Here is a 20,184-nt window from a genome sequence, read left to right on the forward strand (position 1 = left end):
GGAGGTGGAAGAGTGGCTTTAGCAGAAGGACAGGTTTGCTGAAAGGCATGCCAGATTGCGGCAAGGCTCTGACATGGCTGCACACTGAGGATGCATGCTGGCGGGGGGACCAAGTGGAAGGCAACAGGTGGAAAAGGTGAGAGTCTTACCCTCGCTGTCGGTAATGGGGTCGGCAGATGCTGTGGTGACAGGACCAGACAGACGTCCTCCAAGTATCTGGTGCACTCTCTCCTCCAGATCCGTTAGAGTGACCACTTGTGCAGGTCCGCCACCGGTTCGACGCTGCTCCTTCTGGATCTGCGCCATCTTGGACTGCAGGGGAAAGAAGGGGAGGTTCTGTTACATGAGGCCTTGAGACCTCCTCGCATCCCCCCATTGTGCAAGAGCCCTTACATGAGGCCTTGAGACCTCCTCGGGCCTTGAGACCTTCTCGCATGCCCCCCATTGTGCAAGAGCCCTTACATGAGGCCTTGAGACCTTCTCGCATGCCCCCCATGGTGCAAGAGCCCTTACATGAGGCCTTGAGACATCTGTCCATGTGTGTGCCCAGAAAGGGCCATGGGTGCATACTGACAGATGGCCATTGGCGCATCATTGCAGCAGGGTGCCCGAAGTCAGATGCAGATGGAGGGAAGCACAAGTTTGGTAAACCATCACTCACCCTGACGATCCGTGTGAGGTCGTTGAATTTCTTCCTGCACTGAACAGGGGTCCTGGTCGCCATGCTGATGGAGTTCACCCTCACAGCAACCTCCCTCCAAGATCGTCGGTAAGCCTTCTGATTTGGCCTCTTGCCATTATCCGGGACAGGACCTCCCGACGGTGTTCAACTGCAGCCACCAAGTGGTCCAGAGCCTCAGCGCTGAAGCACTCTGCTCTCTGCCTAACCTTCTCCATAATGATCACCTTGTACCGCCAGACAAGGGCGAGCGCCGAATCTGAGGCCTGCAGATCGTTGGGTGTTGAAGCTCAGTCTGACTGACCCACCCCTTTAAGAGCCGGCCGGCGCCTGTAGGTCTCGTGCTTTGCCGTAATTGAGTTCACCTGCGCTGCGCCCGTCCGCGTCGATATTGAGTAGCGCCTGATCTTTTGCGCCTTAAGAGCACCATGCAACGGCTGATTTAGCGCCTCAATCCCCTTTGGGGGCGAAGCAACCCAATATCGCGCCAGGCGCAGATAAGTCTCGTCTGGCTATAAACTTTGCGCATCGCCAGTTCTAACGCCTCAAGCGGGGCTATACCCAATTTCTAGGCCCAAGTGTCTAGTGAGAAGGAGAATTAAAGGAAATTAGTATTAGTAAAAAAATAGTGCTAGAGAAGTTAATGGGACTGAAAGCCGATAAATCCCCAGGGCCTGATAATCTGCATCCTAGAGTACTAAAAGAGGTAGCCATGGAAATAGTGGATGCATTGGTTGTCATCTTCTAAAATTCAATAGATTATGGAACAGTTCCTGCAGATTGGAGGGTGGCAAATGTAACCCCACTATTTAAAAAAGGAGGGAGAGAGAAAACGGGGAACTACAGATTGGTTAGCCTAACATCAGTAGTAGGGAAAATGCTAGAATTTATTATAAAGGGTGTGATAACAGGACACTTAGAAAATATCAATGGGATTAGATAAAGTCAACATGGATTTATGAAAGGGAAATCATGTTTGACAAACCTACTGAAGTTTTTTGAGGATGTAACTGGTAGAATAGACAAGGGAGAACCAGTGAATGTGGTGTATTTGGATTTTCAGAAGTCCTTTGATAAAGTCCCATATAAGAGGTTAATGTGCAAAATTAAAGCGCATGGGGGCAATATACTGGCATGGATTGAAAATTGGTTAACAGACAGGACACAGAGAGTAGGAATAAATGGGTCTTTTTCGGGGTGGCAGGCGGTGACTAGTGGAGTACCGCAGGGATCAGTGCTTGGGCCCCAGCTATTCACAATATACAGTATATCAATGATTTGGATGAGGGAACCAAATGTAATATTTCCAAGTTTGCTGACGACACGAAACTAGGTGGGTTTATGAGTTGTGAGGAGGATGCAAAGAGGCTTCAAGGTGATTTAGACAAGTTGAGTGAGTGGGCAAATACATGGCAGATGCAGTATAACGTGGATAAATGTGAAGTTATCCACTTCGGTAGGAAAAACAGAAAGGCAGAGTATTATTTAAATGGTAATAGATTGGGAAATGTTGATGTACAAAGGGACCTGGGTGTCCTTGTACACCAGTCACTGAAAGCAAACATGCAGGTGCAGCAAACAGTTAGGAAGGCAAATGGTATGTTGGCCTTCATTGCAAGAGGATTTGAGTACAGGAGCAAGGATGTCTTACTACAGTTATATAGGGCCTTGGTGAGACCACACCTGGAGTACTGTGTGCAGTTTTGGTCTCCTTACCTAAGAAAATATATACTTGCCATAGAGGGAGTGCAGCGAAGGTTCACCAGACTGATTCCTAGGATGGCAGGATGAGGAGAGACTAGGCCTGTATTCACTAGAGTTTAGAAGAATGAGAGGGGATCTCATTGAAACGTATAAAATTCTGACAGGGCTAGACAGACTGGATGCAGGGAGGATGTTTCCCCTGGCTGAGGGGGTCTAGAATGAGGGGTCACAGGCTCAGGATACAGGGTAGGACATTTTAGTACTGAGACGAGGAGAAATTTCTTCACTCAGAGGGTGGTGAACCTGTGGAATTCTCTATCGCAGAAGGCTGTGGAGGCCAAGTCACTGAATATATTTAAGAAGGAGATAGATAGATTTCTAGACACAAAAGGCATCAAGGGGTATGGGGAGAGAGTGGGAATATGGTATTGAGATAGAGGATCAGCCAGGATCGTGTTGAATGGTGGAGCAGGCTCAAAGGGCCGAATGGCCTACTCCTGCTCCTATTTTTCTATGTTTTCTAAAGATTTCTAACATAGACCCTTTCAATAGGAAATATTCAATAGTATTTAATGTTTGTGTACTTTTAATGAATCCACAAAAAAACACCTTTAATTCTAATATTTCTTATTCCTTTATTTTAGTAAGCAGAATAAAGAAAGAAAGACTTGTATTTCTATAGCGCCTTTCACAACCATCGGACATCCCAAAGCGCTTTACAGCCAATGAAGTACCTTTGGAAGTGTAGTCACTGTTGTAATGTAGGGAACTGAATCACTTCTGTTTTAAAACAAGGCACAAGGCTATCTGGAAAATAAACTCAAAATCTTCATGAAATTAAAAATTCATAAAAATGAGTAGATAGGTGATACTTTTTGCTAAGTACTGTACTATGTTCTAACAAACAGGATACCAACAATGCATTCGTCATAATGACCTTTAAGGTGGAGATATGTGCTTCGGAAAGAAAGGCTTGTTATATTTGATCAGCAGTGTTTCTGCACAATCTTGCGTACCTTCTGGCGTGAACATTTAAGAACTAGCCGTGTCCATCAATGAACCATGCAGCTTCCTGTCAGCACTATCAGTCTTAATATTGCAGTGACTTGGGGGCATGTTTAATGCTCAATATACTATTTTAGATACATCAAGGGGAGACATGAGAGAAGAAACCAAAATGTACAGTAGAAGGTGCAAAAGTAACTTTAAAAGGGCAAAAGTATAAACTGAACCAAACAAAATGGTTTTCCAAATGTGCATATTTTCACTAATTTTGTTGTATTGTCTTTATTTGGAAGTAGATTGAATGCATAGAAGTCATGCACACTTGAGTCTAGGTAACTAACGTGAAAATTTTATTTTCTTAATTTTGATAGACTTTAATTTATGCCATAAGGAAACTACATTTTCTTCCCACCCCACACAGTGAACTGTTCACCAAATGTTTAAAACATACAGCTGCTCATATACAGCACACTCCTCAGAAATCATGCTATCAGTAATATTGGAGGCAAATTTTACTCATGAATATTTGATTGTGTAGCAAATAGTAACCTCATTCATGAATTAAATTTCCATTTTAGTAGATGTTAAGCTGATGTCAAACATTGTATCATCACAGATTATCTTGTAGAGCTTCAAAGACTTGATAGAAAGGGGGTGAAATTGGTCTTCGCCAGTAGCACAAAATGGACTCAAAGTGAAACGGCAGCCCGTTTTACACCACACTCAAGCTTTTTCTTACATTGAAATCATTACTGATTCGCTGTGAGCCTGTTTTAATTTATTGTCATAAACCAATTTCACCCCCAAAATGTTTACCCTATGTTTCTTTATTGTACAGAATTTATTTCAGGCTAGCAAAACTGAATGATTTTTTTAGGCTTCAGAGCTTCACTGATGCAAGGCAGAAAAGCTTTGAAGTTCCAGGTTCATTTTTGGTTCAAAATAGGAAAAGTGAGACTGTGGCCAGTATTGGGCCTAGGAGAAGCAAAGTCACAGTCAAAGGAAGAGAAACTATGGCAAGGGAAAAATAATTTGGAACCATGGGTACAAAAAAGATGGAGGACAATTTGTCATAATAGAGATGGGTTTCGTGTGACTCAATTTCTGCAATTAAAAAGAAATTGCAAATAGAAACAGGAGCCATTTTCCTGATGAGAACAGGAAATGTTGAAAATAAACGTTTTGACAATGAAGATTAGTATGAGGACAAAACTTATGACACAAATATGCTCCATTTTTGTGTGTTTTATTTTCTTCTATTAATTTAGAGTGCTTCACCAAAGATTGTAGAATCATAGAATAATACAGAAGGAGGCCATTTGTGCTAGCTCTTTGAAAGAGCTATCCAATTTGCCCCACTCCCTTGCTCTTTTCCACAGCCCTGCAAATATTTCTCCTTCAAGTATTTATCCAATTCCCTGTTGAAAGTTATTGAATCTGCTTCCACCACCCTTTCAGGCAGCGCAATCCAGATCATAACTATTCACTGCATAATTTTTTTTCCTCGTCTCCCTCTGGTTCTTTTGCCAATTCCCTTAAATCTATGTCCTCTGATTACCAACCCTTCTGCCACTGGAAACAGTTTCTCTTTATTTACCCTATCAAAACCGTTCATAGAAACAAAGAAGATAGGAGCAGGAGTAGGCCATTCGGCCCCTCGAGCCTGCTCCGCCATTCAATGTGATCATGGCTGATCATCCAAACTCAGTACCCCGTGTGATAAAAATGATAACTTCCGGGAAGTTATGTCATCACTTCCTGTGAACTATGAACTATGAACTGTGTACATACCTCACTTCCTGTTGGACTGGTATAAATACTGGTCTGTTCAGTATTGTAAGAGGCTTCTACCAGAGGCATGGTAAAGACCTCTCTTGTGTATATAGTGTGTTTATAAGTTACTTAAAGCTTACTTTAAAGTTACTTGATGGTAAGTCTCCTTTTTCTTACATCAATTTAAGTAGCTTAATATTTACACTGACAAATACTAGACCTTCAGACAAACTCGGAAGTTAAGGATCCAGGGAACCACCCATCATGGAGAAAATCCTTAGACCTATTCGTCTGGACTTGGACCCGAATACACCAGCAGCTGGCAGGGTATGGAAGCATTGGTATCGTACTTTTGAGAATTTTCTGGATGAATGTAAAGCGGATGCTCCTGCTAAATTGAAGATACTTGTCAATTATGTGACCCCAAAAGTGTTCGAATATGTTGATGAATGGGATAATTACGAAGAGGTGATTCGGGCACTTAAGAAACTGTATGCGAAGACCCCAAATGAGGTCTATGCTAGACATCCACTGGCCACAGCCCGACAAGGGCCAGGGGAATCAATTGACAAATTCCTGCAAGAACTTCGCAGGCTCAGCGTAGATTGTAACTTTCAGGCAGCCTCAGCTGAGCTGTACCGCCAAGAAATGATTCGTGATGCTTTCATCTGCGGGATTGCCTCTCCATTTATACGCCAGCGTCTACTAGAAAGTAAAACACTTGAGCTACAAAGAGCTTTTGACCTAGCTTGTTCACTGGATTTGGCAAAGAGAAATGCAGACCTCTATCAGCTGCCCAGATCTCGATCTGCTGCTGTAGCTGCAACCAGACAATTCAAGCGGTCTCAGGTGAACCCTATCATGGGGGAATCAAATTCTGATAATTCTGATGAAGAAGAGGAGGATGACCCCACTTTAGCAGCCTCTTGGCAATCTAGGAAGGAATGCTTCTTTTGTGGAGATGCTTTTCACCCTAGGAAAACCTGCCCTGCTCGCAATGCAATCTGCAGTTATTGCGGGGAAAAAAGGACACTTTGCTAAAGTTTGCCTATCAAGGGCCTCTACGAGGGCCAATCCAGCTAAGGCCTACCGAACTGCCCCAATTAGGGCCTATCAAGATGCTCCAGCTAGGACCTATCAAGCTTCCTCTCGAGCTCTCTCCCGAAGAAGCACACCGAGAGTTTTAGCCACTCTCTGTGCAACGACACCAATTACAGCTGCTTGCCCACAGAACCTGTCTCATGCAGCCACAAAAATTTCAATTAAAGGGCATATCTTAGATGCCTTAATTGACTCAGGAAGTACTGATAGTTTCATTAAGGAACAGATTGTTGCGAAATTGAAACTACATGTCTTCCCATCGGACCAGGCAATTGCGATGGCCCAGTCATCACTTAATACCAGAATCTCCGGCTTTTGTGTTGTTGATATGACACTTCATGGTCGTATGTATCCCTCCACCCGACTTTCGGTGCTCAAGGACTTATGTAGTGATCTCCTCTTAGGGCTGGACTTCCAAAAACAGCATAAGAAACTCACCATTGAGTTTGGTGGATCCAAACCCGGACTTACTATTTCTAATATACCGTCTAAATTACCATTTTGTGCATTATCAGCAGCTTCACTTGATGAACCCTCATTATTTGCCAGTATTCCGCCTCAATGCCAACCGATAATAACGAAATCGCGGCGCTTTAATCAGGAAGACCAATCTTTTATTGCGGCTGAAATCTCTCGACTTCTAGCAGAGGATATCATTGAACCATGTTCGTCGCCCTGGCGGGCTCAAGTCGTCATTGTCAAGAACCCTCTAAAACCTCACAAACAGCGACTATGCATCGATTATTCGCAAACCATCAATCAATATACCGACTTGGACGCCTACCCATTGCCACGCATTGATGATATGGTTAATAAACTGGCCGAATACAAAGTGTTCTCAACTTACGATTTAAAAAGTGCCTATCATCAGTTACCCTTGAAGGTCTCAGATAAGCAGTACACAGCCTTTGAGGCTAATGGACGGCTGTACCAATTTCGTCGCCTCCCATTCGGGGTTACTAATGGAGTGGCTGTCTTTCAACGGGCAATGGATGGCCTGGTTAAGCAGGAAAACCTAAGGGACACTTTTCCCTATCTTGATAACATTACCATTGCAGGTCACGATCAACAGGAACACGACTCCAACCTCCAAAAATTTCGGGATGCCCTCCATCGCCGCAATTTGACCCTGAATGAATCCAAATCTGTTGAGTCGCAACCGACCATCAACATCCTTGGCTACTGCGTAGGCAATGGTATCATTAAGCCAGACCCAGAAAGACTTCGCCCGCTCCAAGAGCTCCCGTCACCTAAGAATCCGGCTTCTTTACGTCGGGCTCTCGGTCTGTTTGCATACTACGCTAAATGGATTCCTCATTTTTCGGACAAAATCCAACCCTTGCTGCATGCTAGATCATTTCCACTGGGAACAGCGGCTGTTGCAGCCTTTAACCTTCTCAAAAAACAGTTGGAGAAAGCGGCTCTTCACTCCATTGATGAGAATCTCCCTTTCGTGGTTGAATGTGATGCCTCGGAGGTGGCGATCTCGGCTACTCTGAATCAGGAAGGTCGTCCTGTAGCATTTATGTCCAGGACCTTACAAGGTGCCGAGCTACATTATCCTCCGGTTGAGAAAGAAGCCACAGCCATCATAGAGGCAGTACGGAAGTGGGACCATTTTCTAGCTCGCCAGCACTTTACATTGATCACGGACCAACGATCAGTCGCCTTCATGCTCGATAATCGAAAACGAACCAAAATTAAGAATAATAAAATACAACTTTGGAGGATGGAACTGGCCTCTTTTGGTTATACCATTCTCTATCGGCCTGGCAAGGAGAATGTGGCCCCGGACACCCTCACACGGGCATTCTGCTCCACTATGTCATCCTCCACTCTCATGGATGTCCACAATGGTTTGTGTCATCCTGGCGTTACGCGCATGCTACATTTCGTACGATCACGGAATCTCCCTTTTTCCACTGGAGATGTAAAGAAAATATGCTCAGAATGCCGGCTTTGTGCGGAATTAAAACCTCAGTTCTTCCGCCCCTCAGATGGTATGCTCATACATGCAACCCAACCGATGCAACGACTTAGCATCGATTTTAAGGGCCCAGTGCCCTCTTCAACTCGGAACACATATTTGCTCACCATGATCGACGAATATTCACGTTTTCCGTTTGCCTTCCCCTGCTTCAATATGCTGGCGTCCACAGTAATCTGCTGCCTTGAGCAGGTATTTTCTCTCTGTGGCATGCCGGCTTATATTCACTCAGATCGGGGTCCATCCTTTATGTCAAGGGAACTCAAGGACTACCTCTCAGAACGGGGAATTGCTACAAGCAAAACAACACCATACCATCCCATCGGAAATGGGCAGGTAGAGAGGTATAACGGTATCATCTGGAATTCCGTACGTCTCGCTTTAAGATCTCGGGGCCTACCAGACCAGCAATGGGAAACAGTGCTTCCGGATGCATTGCACTCTATACGGTCCCTGCTTTCTACAGCCACAAATACTACACCTCATGAGCGGTTCTTTGGATTCCAGCATCGCTCATCTCATGGGACATCACTCCCGTCATGGCTAACTACTCCTGGACCTGTATTACTCCGAAGATACGTTCGGACGTCTAAAAATGACCCTCTTGTAGACGAGGTCGAACTAACCGATGCCAACCCCACCTATGCAAACATACGATATTCCGACGGCCGAGAATCTACCGTATCATTACGGGATCTGGCTCCCTGCCCACCAGGACCTAGTGGGACATCGGGTGATGGCATTTCACCAGGAAACTCTTGGGACCTATCGGGTACCCCTCTCCAGGATCCTGATCGGACACCAACTAGCTTGGTGCCGGTAGAACCCCGTGCTCAAGGTTGCGACCCTCCCAGTACCGCGCATGAAAGTACTGATCCGCCACAGACCAGCTCTGCACCTCCCTCTGAACAGAGGCAGTCCGACTTTGAACCTATTGGGGCTCGTACTCGAAGCCATGATCTCCCCGACCCTTCACAGGGCAATCCAGGCCACACAGACTCTGACCAATGGCCAACCGCATGTAAGCGGACCAGCAACCCTCTACGACGGGAATCCAAACGGGTGCGACTCTTCCTTGTTCGGCGGCTGCGGACCAAAAGGTAGACCACAGCCTCCTAATCCTGCAGGAGGGAAGAATGTGATAAAAATGATAACTTCCGGGAAGTTATGTCATCACTTCCTGTGAACTATGAACTGTGTACATACCTCACTTCCTGTCATATGTCACTTCCTGTTGGACTGGTATAAATACTTGTCTGTTCAGTATTGTAAGAGGCTTCTACCAGAGGCATGGTAAAGACCTCTCTTGTGTATATAGTGTGTTTATAAGTTACTTAAAGCTTACTTTAAAGTTACTTGATGGTAAGTGTTAAGTCTGTGGGTTGTATTATAAATAATCACAGACTCCACTGTTAACAAAATAAAACACGTCTTTACTATTCAGAGGCTCGGGCGATTCTGCCCTAGTTAACGTATCACAACCCTTATATACTGGTGTGGTCACTATCGGTATTACAGTATACATGAGCCAATAGATAGTGCCACCCTAAAGTAGTGCTCTTAAAGGCGAACGGTTACATTCTATAGTTCCCTTAAAGGTAAACGGTTACATACACAACACTCCTCCCTTCCTAGCTTATTACTTACAGAATCCCGTTAAACATACAATCTTCAACTTTATATAAACAGTTTGCAGATATACTCTCGATGGAGTCAACGTCATATAACAATTTACAGATATACTCTCAATGGAGTCAACGTCATATAACAGTTTACAAACATACTCTCAGTGGAATCAGTTTACAGGTTCAGTCTCTGTGGGAACAGTTCATAAATTCAGTCTCTGGTATTAATTCGTTCCAGACAGCATCCTCCATAGCCTTTTTTTTTTTTTTACAGCTTGTACTTTCGTCCTGTTGAACCAGCAGTGCGGACTTATACAACCCACTGGCTGTCTTGATAATGTCCCTGGATTTTTTTTACAAATTTAGCACCTTTCGTAGTGTTCGGACTGAGGTAGTAGAAGTAATAATGTTTTAAACAGTTATTATTTTCTGCTTCTTCTTTTTCTTTTCTGCCTTTTTGAAACTCTCCGAGCTCTTTTCCCGGCTGCCATCTGTAGCGCCACCAACTCTCTATGTTCCTTAGACCTTAAGTGCTTCCTCAGGATTTCAGCACTTTGGGAGTTCCCATCACAATTTGGGCAGACCACATCCTCATAACATTCGGTGTCACTCAACAGGTCAAAACCCTTCTTCAAGCAATCATATTCATCCTGCTCTTCCTCGGATGTCTGCCCTTCCTTCCCTCCTGGCCTCATTTGTGCGTTCAATCCTTTCCCTTCCTTCAGGGATTTCGTTATCAGGCTATTTAATCCTTCTACTGAAGTAGCTGTTTCCCCATTCTCCTGTTCCCCTGGACGTAATTCAGCGTACTCCTCCATTTCATCCATCATTTTCTCCAATGCTTTCATCTTCTCTTCCTCTTGTACTTTGGCTTCCAGTGCTTGGAGAAGTTGCGCCTCGATGCTCTCTAGCTCATGTTCAGGGCCCATTCCCAGTTGAAACTGTTCTTCAAGTCGGTCAACCTCGGTAATTGCCGCCTCATATTTGTCTTGGGCTTCCTTCCATATTTTTATGAGTTCTGCCATGTCTTTCACCTCTACATCCTCATCTATGTATGGAACTTCTACCGATGAGTCTGTCTTGGCCCTGAGCTCCTCAAGAATTTCCTGCAGCCTTTGGACTTCTTGCTCATGTTCAACCTTTAGTTGCTCATATACTTCCAACGAAACTAGCTTTTCGGAGGTTGCTGAGTTAACCCCCTCCAGAATTGTAGTCTGGGCCTGTTCATACTGTTTTTTCAACTTCTCGCACTCTGCTTGTAAGGAGTCGTAGAGAAGAACTGGAATAAAATCCTGGCTTCCTGAAGATTCCTCTTCATTTGTTTCTTTCGCAATTTCCTGTTGGAGTTCAGCCAAGGCTGCTATGCTATCTGCCTCTCGAAGTCTCACTGCCATCAACTCTTCTTTATTCTTGCAGTCCATCTCAGCCATTTCCCGTTTACTTTCATTTAACTGAGTGAGTAGTCCCTTATTTTGGGCTGAGAGATATTGCACCTTCTCATGTAGACCCTTGCACTCCTTCTCTGCTTGACATAGCTGATTACCGCTGATTTGGTTCTGCGTTTCAAGTTCCAACATCCTTTGCTTAGCTTCTTTCAGTTTCGCCCCTATAAGCTCCTTTTGCAACATGGCCACATTATTCTCATCAGGTAAAGAAGCGTTTCTCTTTTCCATGTCCAAGATTTGTTTCTGCATCTCCTTAAGAGCACCCTGTGATTCAACTTCTCTTAACTTTGCCTGCACTAGCTCCGTCTCTAATTGCAGAACAAAATCCTCAGTGCAGCGTGATTTGCCCTTCTGCTGTATCTCTAGATCATGCAAATATTCTAACCCCTGAACATCAGGGAGATGTGATCGGTAATTGGTCACGATGGCTCTATGGTCACTCTCTGCTTGAGCCAGTAGGTTCTGTTGTCTTTCCAGACTCTCCCATTCGGTGTCATAGAACTTTTTCATTGTTTTCATCTCTTGTACGAGGCGGTAACTTAATTGTTCTAATTGTTGTTGTACTTTGAAATAGCGTTGAGTTCGAGCCCGGTGTTCCTCCGTAATGCATATGTCTGTAGCTTGAACAGACTCAGAATTCTCTGTCTTTATGCACGCCATCGATTTTCCAACCTTAGTCTGTGAGTTAATGTTAACCTTGTTTTTCATACATAAGCTGGACTTATCGTCTTCCGGCTCAGAGTCTGAGCTGCTTGTCTGCACCGAGTCCTCACTCGTCATTGCTTGTCGGTAGTGCCATTCCATGTCTATTTTCTTGATCCACTCCCGTCCTAGAAGTGGTGGTCCTCCCTCAGGTAGTACGTACAAATTCATTCTTGGGTGTACTTTACCCCTATCTCTCACCTTGACTCTTATTTTCCCCATGGGGTATACGCGATGCCCCGTGTATGTCTGTAATACGAACTTGGTATTTCTTAAGGGTATGTGAGAGAATAGTCGGTGGTAGTTCTTTTGGTTGATGACTGATACAGCTGATCCCGTGTCCAGCTCCATTCGTACTTGGACTCCAGCTATTTTTAGTGTGACCCAGATCGTCTGTAGATCAGTTACTTTACCCACATTGTGGATTCTCAGACTATCCAACTCCTGGCTGTTTGGGTCTGAGTCTGAATTTTGTTCGTCTGAACTCTTTTCAGCCACCTGATGCACCTTGTTGTACTTTTCTTGTGGTGGTGGCTTCCTTTGTTTGTTGGTCTTCTTTCTGGACCTGCATACCTTCGCGATGTGACCCAGTTTGCCACATTTCCTGCACTCTTGATTCTTAAACCAGCACTGATTCTGGTCGTGCGTTGTCTTTCCACAACGGTAGCATTCGGAAATGCTTGCAGTCATTTGGTCCACCCCGAGTGCCGCCGCCTTTAGCTGCATTTCCGCCGTTCCTTTCACTGCGGCTTCGTGCGATGAAGCTATGAGGACAGCCCTGTCCAGTGTGAGGTCGTTTTCCTCCAGGAGTCGCTTCTGCGTTCCTTCTTTGGCCAAGCCGCATACGAACTTGTCCCGCAGCGCCTCTGTCAAATTCCCTCCAAACTGGCAGTATTTCGCTAGCTTACGCAGTTCGACTAAGTATTCCGCATTGCTTTCATCTTGCCTCTGGGTTCTGGCGTAAAATTTAAATCGTTCAGCCAGTATCAACGGTGTGGGGTTCAAGTGATCCTTCAGCACTGCTACGATCTCTTCGAAGGTCTGGTCCACTGGTTTAACTGGTGCTATTAGATGTTTCAAGAGCCCGTATGTTTTTGCTCCCATCGAATTTAACAAAGTTATTGCCTTGGCGTATATGGCTACGCAATATATTCCTATGCGTTCCCCATACGTGGCCCTGTCTTCTATTTCAGCATTAAAATCATTAATATTTCCTCGCTTAGGCATCTTCTTCTCTTTCCGAGAACAGCACAAGTATTTCTTTACTTATTATTAATTTTCTTCTCTTCTTGAGAACACCACAAGTATTGCTTTACTTATTTCTTGTTTCTGAAAATTCTAATTAATTTTCTTCTCTCTTCTTGAGAACACCACAAGTATTGCTGTACTTATACTTATTTTCCCTCTCTTCTTGAGAACACACCAGCCTTTCTGAAAAATCTTATTACTTTCCTGAAATTCTTAATAATTTCCAAGATGGCGGTTTCCCGCTTCTTCCTTCTTCTTCAGCGGTTTCCCCGTGAAAAATGGCGGCTTTCCCGCGCTTCTCGCTCTCCCCGCCCACTTCGATGGCGGTTTTCCCGCGCTTCTCGGCGCTCTCCGCCCACTTCAATGGCGGTTATCACCCGTTCCCCGACGCTGACTTTCAGGCCGAGTGCGGGCCTTATCAGCGGATGCGATCGATGGCCCGGCTGCGCCTCGCACTTGAAAGCGGCCCCGGCCTCTGGCTCACCCGCTCGCGCGGCTCTTGCTCGCTCCCTCCCGGGCTCTGGCTTACCCGCTCGCGCGTTTCACCGCGGCTCTTATCAGGGATTGCGATCGCCCTGTCTTTGCAGCCAACGCTGCGGCTTACCCACGAGGTTATGGAGGCTTCAGGGTCCTAATGCCTGTCGCTTCCAGCCTGTCGGTTCCAGACTGGTGAGGATTGAAACCTCTCTTCAACGTCCTGTCTTCGGACGAAGCCGCCGTGGAACAACTGCCGCAGGGTTCGAATCCTGACTCGTCGCCAATGTTAAGTCTGTGGGTTGTATTATAAATAATCACAGACTCCACTGTTAACAAAATAAAACACGTCTTTACTATTCAGAGGCTCGGGCGATTCTGCCCTAGTTAACGTATCACAACCCTTATATACTGGTGTGGTCACTATCGGTATTACAGTATACATGAGCCAATAGATAGTGCCACCCTAAAGTAGTGCTCTTAAAGGCGAACGGTTACATTCTATAGTTCCCTTAAAGGTAAACGGTTACATACACAACAGTAAGTCTCCTTTTTCTTACATCACCCCGTACCTGCCTTCTCCCCATATCCCTTGATACCTTTAGCTCTAAGAAATATATCTAACTCCTTCTTGAATATATTTAAAGACTTGGCCTCAACCGCCTTCTGTGGTAGAGAATTCCACAGGTTCACCATTCTCTGGGTGAAGAAATTCTTCCTCATCTCTGTCCTAAATGGCTTACCCCTTATCCTTAGACTGTGACCCCTGGTTCTGGACTCTCCGACCATCGGGAACATTCTACCTGCATCTAGTTTGTCCAGACCTGTCAGAATTTTATAAGTTTCGATGAGATCCCCTCTCATTCTTCTAAACTCAAGCGAGTATAAGCCCAATCAACCCAATCTCTCCTCATACATCATTCCTGCCATCCCAGGGATCAGCCTTGTGAATCTTCGCTGAACTCCTTCCATGGCAAGAACATCCTTCCTCAGATAAGGTGACCAAAACTGCACACAGTACTCAAGGTGTGGTCTCACCAAGGCCCTGTACAACTGCAGCAGGACATCCTTGCTCCTGTACTCAAACCCTTTCGCTATGAAGGCCAACATACCATTTGCCTTCTTCACCGCCTGCTGCACCTGCATGTTTACCTTCAGCGACTGGTGCACAAGGACACCCAGGTCTCGTTGCACTTCCCCTTCTCCCAATCTATTGCCATTCAGATAATAGTCTGCCTTTCTGTTTTTGACACCAAAGTGGATAACCTCGCATTTATCCACGTTATATTGCATCTGCCACGCTTCTGCCCAATCACCCAACCTGTCCAAATCATCCTGGAGTTTCTTGGTATCCTCCTCGCAGCACACACGCCCACCCAGCTTTGTGTCATTTGCAAACTTGGAGATATTACATCTAGTTCCCTTATGTAGATCATTAATGTATATTGTGAATAGCTGGGGTCCAAGGACCGATCCCTGCGGTACCCCACTAGTCACTGCCTGCCACTCGGAAAAAGACCCGTTAATTCCTACTCTCTGCTTTCTGTCCGCCAACCAGTTCTCTATCCAAGTCAATACCTTGCCCCCAATCCCATGTGCCTTAACTTTACATGCTAATCTCTTATGCGGGACCTTATCGAAAGCCTTTTGAAAGTCCAAATACACCACATCCACTGGTTCTCCCTTATCTATTTTCCCAGTTACATCCTCAAAAAATTCCAGTAGATTAGTCAAGCACGATTTACCTTATGTAAATCCACGTTGACTTTGTCCGATCCTGTCACTGTTTTCCAAGTGCTCAGCTATTACATCCTTTATAATGGACTCTAGCATTTTCCCCACTACTGATGTCAGGCTTACCGATTTTGAACACCTCTATCAAATCTTCCTTTAACCTTCTCTGCTCTAAGAAGAAAAAACCCAGGGGGAAAAATTCAGCTACTTACCGCCACCCGTTACTGGCAGATTAGTGGGGGGAAAAATGGCAGCCGTCTCACTTGCGCTTGCCTCTGGTGCAGGGCACAGCGGCCACCATTTTGGTGAGGGCCATAACATTGTCATTAGCAGCACTGGCCCTAGACATGCAAATCTGGAGAGTGTGATGTCGGTTGTTGTGCAACACCGACTTGACACCATGCTCTGTGAACTTGGACTTTTGCGCTGAGTTTAGCGCTGGTTCTTAAGCGAGCGTGCAGCAGACCTACAGAGATGCTGACAGTGCTTCTTAAAGGGACACACACATCTTTCCGGTAAGTTTGCATTTAAGCTTTTGGACTGGATTTTTTAGATTTTATTGAAGTAGTGGCTTGGTGCAATAGATGTTAAAAGTTTTTTTTTAAGTGTGCAGGGAGCGCTGCTGGACACTTGCAAGGCCTCGGATGGTAAAGGAATGCCTCTGAGAAGACAGAAAATGCTGGAAATACTCAGCAGATCAGGCAGCATCCATGGAGAGAAAAACAGATTTCACATCCCAGGCCGAGAGTATTTCTGGCATTTTCTGCTTTTATTTAAAGTTTCCAGCATCCACTCGCAGAGGGAAGAGGAGGATGCAGAAAAAAGGATGCAACCCAGACAGCCCCTTTTTGGCTGGGATGTCTGGGATGGAATCTTCCGCCAGTGGCACTAGTGACCACAGCCCCAATTCCCCTTTCAACATTTGTCCGACACCTTACCTTCACTCTGTTACTGATCGTCACAGCATCCTCTTGGCCACAATGCTGAAATAAAAGCCAGCACAAAACAAACTTTCCAATCCAACTTTATGCATCTATCAATCCAATATGACATCAAGAAATCAACTCATCACCCTTATGCATTCCCTTAGTGACTGTCTTGTGTGTGCCTTTGCCTATCTTCCTGATGTCACGCAATGCTGCTGCTTCTTCTTCTTAGGCAGTCCCTCGGAACTGAGGATGACTTGCTTCCACACTAAAAATGAGTTCTTGGGTGACTGATGAGTCCAATGCGGGACCTACAGTCTCTGTCACAGGTGGGGCAGACGGTGGTTGAAGGGGCAGGTGGGTGGGGTGCCTGGGTTGACGTGCGCTCCTTCCGCTGTTTGCACTTGGCTTCCACTTGTTCCCGGCAAAAAGACTCGAGGTGTTCGGCGCCTTCCTGGATGCTTCTCCTCCACTTTGTGCGGTCTTGGGCCAGGGATTCCCAGGTGTGGGTGGGGATGTTGCACTTTTTCAATGAGGCTTTGAGGGTGTCCTTGAAGTGTTTCCTCTGCCCACCTGGGGCTCTCTTGCCATTTCGGAGCTCCAAGTAGAGCGCTTGTTTTGGGAGTCTCGTATCGGGCATGTGGACGATGTGGTCAAAGCTTTGATGCCGGGGATGCTAGCCTGAGCGAGAACACTGACGTTGGTGTGCCTATCCTGCCAATGGATTTGCAGGATCTTGCGGAGGCAGCGTTGGTGGTACCTCTCCAGTGCTTTGAGGCGCCTGCTATACATGGTCCATGTCTCTGAGGCATACAGGAGGGCGGGTATCATTACTGCTCTGTAGACCATGAGCTTGGTGCTGGGTTTGAGGTCCTGGTCTTCAAACACTCTCTTCCTCAGGTGACTGAAGGCTGCACTAGCACACTGAAGGCAGTGTTGAACTTCGTCATCGACGTCTGCCCTTGTTTGACAGCAGGCTCCCGAGGTATGGAAAGTGGTCCACATGGCCCAAGGCGTCGTCATGGACTTTGATAATTGGGGAGCAGTACTGTGTGGCAGGGGCAGGTTGGTAGAGGATCTTTGTCTTACGGATGTTTAGTGTAAGACCCATGAGTGTAGGATTCGCAAAATTTCCACATTTCCCCAAGGTTGTTAATAAAAGGGACCCTATGGACAATTTAAAAAGGGGTACCCAAAGATGGCGTCCGCACCTCGTGACCAAAAGCCTGTAAGATTTTAAAAGCTTGGACTCTGCAGCTCAGAACAAGCAGCTTTGGGAAATCAAAACTGAAAATGCATTTCTGTGAAAAGGACATTTGTGTTTGAAGGGGCCAGACAGCTAAGCAAACATTTGAATATGCATTTTCGTCAAATTGGAACAGATCAACCCAGTTAGGCCTAAACATGAGGCCATTAGTTTGTCCGCATAAATAATCGGAAACAGCTTAAGGAAGCCATCGAGGCTGGACAGGCCGATTTAAAATGCACTAATGACAATACAGCCCAGACATCAGGCCATTAGGTGCGATAAACGGCCATCTAAAAACAGTTATTCTAGATTGGTATAATCATTTAAAACAGCCTGCCAAAATTGAAACAATGGACTAACCTGATTTGGTGCGCAGATAAGGGCCATCGAAAGGAGTATAACTGTAGGCCCTTAGTAGCAACCGCACTCTTGACTCTTGCTCTTGTCTTGTCTCTTGACTCTTGTCGGGCCTTGGGCTACCGCCGCTCGCACTCGAGCCCTGGCCTCGTGGCGGGTTCTCTTCTCGCTCCCCGTATTAAGTTGCAACCAAGGACATCCATACCAAACGCGGGAGAGGGGAACGAGACCCGAGTCCAAAGTCACCCAGGACACCTGGGCCACAAGAGAGGGCAGAGGAAACTAGGCGAGACGAAGAGTAAGGTAGACCCAACAAAGAGCAGAGAAGGGCAGCAGAAGACGTATTAATTAAAACCGAGCGCCGAGTTATAAGCTGACGCTCGGGGAAGAAAGTATCTGAGGACAGTGAGACTAAGTTGGTTGGGCGAACCCTGCAAATAAGCTGGCGCTTGGGGGCAAGCCTCTTGATGAACACTGCAAATAAACGCGGGTGTCCACACCATAACGAATATGTTGGCGTTCTAAGAATGGGTAGTAAAATCTAAGCAGTAAAGACTGCTTATCGTCTCATTGATGCAACGTTACCACCGACGACCGCCCGAGGGAGAAGAAGAAGAGAACCCATCGCGACGAGACGACGACGGTAGCTGAGGAGAAGAAAGCTGTGTCGCAGCAGCAGCTCCAGCACTGCGCCCTGAGACCACGTGGCGACGGAGTACCCCAAAGGACAGCAGCCCAGACCTCAAAATCGCGATTGCTAAAACAACAGGTTTTGCCTTGGATTGGTGAGCATGAATTCCTGGCCCCTCATAGCTTAATCTAGTTAGGTATAGGGGTGGGATAAGGATAAGGGGATTATTAAAGTAGTTGTTTTTCCCTCGATGTGCCGTGTGTTCCCCATTCCCTGTATAAGTATATTATAGTGTTACATGCCTGTAATTGTTTCTCTACCAGTAATTCTCTCAAAAGACTGTTTTCGTTTTCTGTTTTAATAAAATCTTGGTTTTCTTACACTGAACCATCTGTCTACTCGAGTCTTTCTGTATCGCCACCCGTACCTAAGTCCGGTGTCTAGAACCCAGGGGCATGGGAGCGATTCGAACCGCTCACAGGCAGTCGGGCATAACTGACTGGGCGCACGCGCCACCCGCCACCCCCTACATGCTCTTGTACGCTTCGGTGAAGGTGTTGATGATGGTTTGGAGTTTGACCGCAGAGTGTGCGCAGATGCAAGCGTCATCTGCATACTTTAATTCGATGACAGAGGATGGGACGACCTTGGATCTGGACTGGAGGCGACGGAGGTTGAACTGTTTTCCATTTGTTCTGTAGATTAACTCCACTCCAGCGAGGAGCTTACTGAGGGTGAGATGGAGCATTGCAGCCAGGAAGATCGAGAAGAGCGTTGGTGCGATGACACAGCCTTGCTTGACCCTGGTCCGTACATTAATTTGGGTCTGTGGTGGATCAGTTAGTCAGGATCACAGCTTGCATGTCATTGTGAAGCAGGCGGAGGATGATAAACTTTTGAGGGTAGCTGAATTTGAGGAGGACACTCCATAATCCCACACGGTTGATGGTGTTGAAGGCCTTTGTGAAGTCAAAGAAGGCCATGTACAGCGGTTGGTGCTGTTCCCTGCATTTCTCTTGTAGTTGACGCGCGATGAAGATCATGTCCATTGTGCCCTTTAGTGGGCGAAATCCGCATAGCAACTCTGGGAGGAGCTTTCCAGCCACTGGGAGAAGGCGATTGAGGAGGATTCTTGCGATGACTTTCCCTGCGGCCGACAGCAGGGAGACTCCTCTGTAATTACCGCAATCGGACTTGTCACCTTTCTTGAAGATGGTCACGAATATGCTGCCTCTGAGATCCCCTGCCATGCTCTCCTTCCAAATAAGAGAAATGAGTTAATGTATTCGCGCCAATAGTGCTTCTCTGCCATGTTTTAGCACCTTGGCGGGGATTCCATCCGCTCTTGAGGCCTTGTTGTTCTTCAGTTGTCCGATGGCCTTTTCAACCTCATGCTGGGCTGATGTTGTGCTGAGGTGGTGGCGGGTAGCATGCTGCGGGATGGAGTTGAGGACACTCGCGTTGAAGACAGAGTCTCGGTTAAGGAGATCTTCGAAGTGCTCCTTCTAGCCGGCACTGACTGCCGCTCTGTCCTTGAGTACCTC

At 46.1% G+C, this 20,184-nt stretch overlaps 1 protein-coding gene across 10 annotated transcripts in view; it reads left to right on the forward strand.

The window, feature by feature from the left end:
• Positions 1-20,184, forward strand: part of cerkl (CERK like autophagy regulator) — a 270,368-nt gene that overhangs the window by 212,492 nt on the left and 37,692 nt on the right. The gene's annotated exons all lie outside the window — the stretch shown is intronic.

Source organism: Somniosus microcephalus, chromosome 4 (assembly GCF_052327205.1).
Source record: "Somniosus microcephalus isolate GS21.2 chromosome 4, FLI_Smic_1.0, whole genome shotgun sequence".
NCBI classification, from domain to species: Eukaryota; Metazoa; Chordata; class Chondrichthyes; order Squaliformes; family Somniosidae; genus Somniosus; species Somniosus microcephalus.